The sequence below is a fragment of the Helicoverpa zea genome, chromosome 12 (genome assembly GCF_022581195.2).
Source record: "Helicoverpa zea isolate HzStark_Cry1AcR chromosome 12, ilHelZeax1.1, whole genome shotgun sequence".
Classification (NCBI taxonomy): domain Eukaryota; kingdom Metazoa; phylum Arthropoda; class Insecta; order Lepidoptera; family Noctuidae; genus Helicoverpa; species Helicoverpa zea.
This window is the reverse complement of record NC_061463.1, coordinates 5097050-5101793: the sequence shown is the minus strand read 5'-3', so window position 1 is coordinate 5101793 and position 4744 is coordinate 5097050. Positions and strand designations below refer to the sequence as shown.

General features: G+C 37.6%; 1 non-coding gene across 1 annotated transcript; it reads left to right on the top strand.

Moving 5' to 3' along the window:
- Positions 1–3335: 3335 nt before the first annotated feature.
- On the top strand, positions 3336–3408 carry Trnar-acg. Its single transcript has one exon. It is a non-coding gene; the product is annotated as a tRNA-Arg (tRNA).
- Positions 3409–4744: the final 1336 nt, after the last annotated feature.

The following is a 4744-nucleotide window of genomic DNA, read 5'->3' as shown; positions in this document are numbered from 1 at the left end:
GGTATTTTGCTTGCAACAAACCATGTTGTTGTTTCGTTGCTTAACTCCCTTAAGCTTTTCAAAATAAGAGCTGTTTTCATTTGCGTAGTCGTTGATTATAATTTGTCATAGCAAATACCTAAAACAATCTGACGCGACAAGCAGTCTTTGTGTTGACTTGTTTACACCGCTGGGCACACTGTAGGAATTTTGTTTGAATGGTCATATAACATAGCTGTGAGTCAATAAATATCAGAACCAAGCTTAAAATCTGTCTCTATTATCGCCATTGTCTTGGGTAATTGTAATTTAGTTTGATTTGTCACTGATATATCAGTTGAAGCCTGCCCTTCAACTGAGGTAAGTGCCATTTACAGCCTTTTCACACTGGCGTGTTTTCCGCTCGGAGAATTTGCCAAAGTGAATATGTAGATTGAAGCACACTTCATATTTTTCAGTACCGTTGAAATATCCAGGTAAAATTCCTATACCGAATACTTTACAAGGCTCACAAAAATTACGGCAAAAATACCTCTCATACCTTTAGTTACTTACACCAGTACGCTACGGTTCTTGAGTGATTAAGCCTGTTATCAGGAACGTTATCAGCGCGGTGCGGGTACACTGGGCAAGTGCAACCACCTGCCCACCTGTCAGCGACTCATCACTGATTACACTTATCAGATTAACACGTACTACACTATACTATTTCCGTTTATATATTTATCAGTGCCTAGACTTTAGCTACGCACATACATATAGTTTCATACATACTTACATTTTTAATTGAATAAAGAATGGGGTGTATTAATGAAAAATCCTTGGTTGTAGATTTCGTAATGTAATTAGATTTCTTATCGGTAATGTGTTTTATAATGTAGCATGAATTTCTTTATGCCATATAGTGGTGGTTCTGATGTAAAGTGATTATACATAGAGATCGCTATTATGTATTAACTTACTGTTTAATGCCTTTTTAGATAGGTCATAAAACCATCATGTTTACTTGCGATAGAGATATTTCGAGCAGGATTACCACTGGAAATTTACTGAATTTAGGATTTTCTAACTGTCCCCACTACGCCAGTCATGTCCTAATTAATGCCAAGATCCCGTCCGAAGACTTTCGGTTCATGTGATATACTACACCTGCAAAAGGTCCACAATTCAAGGCTGGTCTTATCCAAAGGGACATCCCGACGCATTCACAAGTGCTCCCAAAAATACTAAATGATTAATATCATAGACCTATACCTATAGCCACAATTGAATGTCTGAAAGAATGAACATACGCAGTAACTGCGTAGTCGTTATCAGAGGCTCAGCCAGGCTTCGCACGGTAGATCCGTGTAACAACGTAATGCGTGTAACAACGTTTTCCACGGCTCCATACAGAGCTGCACAATCAACGCCTAAAGAGTCACTGCTCCGACGCCATTTTAGTTTTTGTACGAAGTATTTTTGTTCGAGTAATATCGTTACTTATGTGGTTGAATAAAAAATGGTGTCAATTTAAATGTGATTGATTATGAATAGAGAATCATATTTAAGTTTCAACTTTATTTATTCACAAAGCAGGTAACTAGCCTAACCTCGAGCTGTTTTTCAGAATTTCCCGTCATTAAGCTGATTAGCTAACCTTATAAAGGTCGCCGGAAGACGCTGGATGCAGGTCGCTTCCAACAGGTATCTGTGGAGATCAAAGGGGGAGGCCTATGTTCAGCAGTGGACGTCCTATGGCTGAGATGATGATGATGATGATGAAGCTGATTAGAACAGTATACTATCACTTATATTACATACACAAATTATAGGGAAGAAGCTTACTAGGTAAATCTTAATGATATATAGGTACCTATGTTTAGTTCCGTAACAATTATCTACATAAATTATCCTTTGCAGGCAGCTGTCCAAATAGGCTTTGTGTAGCTTGAAATCTCCGCTGATAATCTATCTATCATACGATGTTTTTATCAGATGTTGATAGGTACCTCAACAATAATCAATGAGACTCTAGACCTCATCGTGAATTACAGGATACTTTAATTAGCTCTCTAATTTATAACCAAGGAAATCTGACAATATCTCTTTACCTAGCTTTTAATATATCAAGTAAACATTTTTTCCTCTCGAACAACAAAGTTATTTGTCATGTACTGAAGACAATACACGTGCACCGAGCGAAGGTCGCCGTCGCCGGCGCAGGCGCACCTGCGTGAATAATCGCCACTCGGCTATCGGCGTGATAGCGAGTCGCCTGAAAAACCCGTTAACGGTATCGAGACGTTTGTGATAATAAACAGTTGGTGAGTTGGAACTTCTAGCGGTGATCGAGAATAAATTAGCGTTTTGAAAATGCTTGACGATATAAGACGAAATTACTGGTAGACTAATTAGTGTCAATTTTGATTATTCGTGGAGTATATAAAGTTGGTAGGTACCTGATGATGGCTTTCAGTTCCAGGTCAGTCGTTGTCGGCTACTGCGTTTTTCTAAGGAGATCAGCCAGCTGCGAAGAATGTTTTGTAGTGCACAAGCATTTGCGTAGATACTACATCTGGTAGCTCATACAGAGTGACAGGTATACTAGGACGACCTCCAATTAATGTAATTTACGTTTGCTAAAGACATAGAACCACATACATTACACATCACGACAAGAGACTTCAGTTTTCCCACAAATATTGGTTTAAGTTCACATACAAATATATTGCACTGGACATCCTGATCCGGATGAATCAGTATGTACCTAAATTGTTAATAGTACTGCCGTCGAAAAAAATATATGCAATTCTTTGTTGTTCACACCACAAGCTGCATTTACATTATCAGCAATTTAAAATAAATATGTGTTGTATGTAATCGCGAGGCACAGTCCATTAATTGTCGTCATCCCACGCTATGTCGGGTAAGGGCATTTCCTCGGCTTGTTATTTAGCTAACAACCTGTCGGCACAGCTGTGCTCTCTGACCTCAGTAACTCCTACACAGCTAAAGTGTTGGACGTGACCGCGAATCTTGTGTGTATTTATGTACTACCTAAGTAATTGCATGTGGATAATAATAACCTACTATATCTACTTGCAGTGAGAGAAAAAACATACCTACACATGAATATTTTGATAGAAGTTAGTTGCTACACGAATGAACACTTGAGAAACGGAAGCATAGTTTTTTTGTTAAATATTTGATTATGTAAGGACACGATTTCTATGGCATTTAATAGAATCTGAAGCAGGGTAGATCGTTTCTATTGCATACCTACTTTTACAAGCTGTTGTGATAAAGTACATCAATACATGAGCTTAGTAAAAAGAACGGCAGAGTAACGTTGTATTTCGGTTGCCACATCAACAGGCCCTGTGGCGCAACGGATAACGCGTCTGACTACGGATCAGAAGATTCCAGGTTCGAATCCTGGCAGGGTCGCGAAAACATTTTTGTTTGTAGTATAATTTTGCTTGTTTACCTCATGTTAGTAATTAGTCGCATTGTTCGAATGACGGCATCCAGTTAATGTTTGCGAACAAACGCTCACGAAACCAATTATGAATTGTGTTTTCAGTGTACCGTATTCAACTTACTGCTATCGCATCACGGTACAAATTGCTTTGTTAATAACGTAGATTTGTAGATAAGCGAATTTGAGCTCTATTCTGTGCAGTTAAAGCCTATTCTTGAATGCGTGATTTATGTTGTTGAAGTTCGTAGTACATTATGTACGCAGCTGACCAAATATTGTAGTTGCGATAATTGGCTGTGATGCAATCGCGTGATCTCGCCGGATCCGAGGTACAATGATTTTTTTAAAAGTGTAAGTAAGCGACAGAGTATTGAAATCATATCATTTTTATTTTACTCCTTGTTTTTAAAGTGCAAATTAAACTTCTGAGTTCTGACATTTTTATATGGGTAGGTACGTTGTATAAAATGCTCACGTACCTATATCAATTCTCTCTCTTGAATATATTTCTCGAGATTTGAGAAATCCAATGTAGGTAGTAGGTTCGTAAAAAGTAGACGTCTTAGTTTCGTTTCTGTATCATACAAAACCTATAAAAAGTATGTAATAGAATAAGTAGGTGTATTACATATCTTTAGTAAAAGATCCTCAACGATCTAACGAATAAATAATACTCGATATTTTTGTATAACCTGTCAATATCCAGTGCGTAGCATTCCGTAGTCTGCTACGAGAATTAGGGAGAAAGCTCGTAGCCATGTGGTATAATCCAAATAACTATGGACAAGGACATTGCATTGTACTGTGTTAATGAATATTATTGATACACCTGCATGGTTTGTTTTGTATTAACTAAAATGATAGTCATCATTTTAAGTGGTTCGTAGCAGTCTACGAAATGCATACTGTTATATTCATAATTAGTTCGCGGTTATTGCAAATGCATGCATTTTTGATTACTATAAAAATACTTGCAACCGCGTGGCGGCTTCAGTCTACCGGTGCCGTCACTTTGTCAATATCTTATCCTGACGAGTTTAAGACAATCCTTTACTCTAATCCTTGTAAAGTTCAAGTTCTTTCATTAAAGTAGTGTTAGCAGTATCAGTGGGTTTTTTTTAAAAGGACTGACACCAGCCGCGTCCTAACAGTACGAGCTGAATTCTGATTTCTTAGATCATATTTTTTAGGAACGTCGATTTGTATGTTTGTAGATGTAAGTAGTGTCTGCAATTACTGATGATAGAGAGAGATGATAGATGTGTAGTGTATACAGGACTGTAAAAAATAAAAGATTTCAAA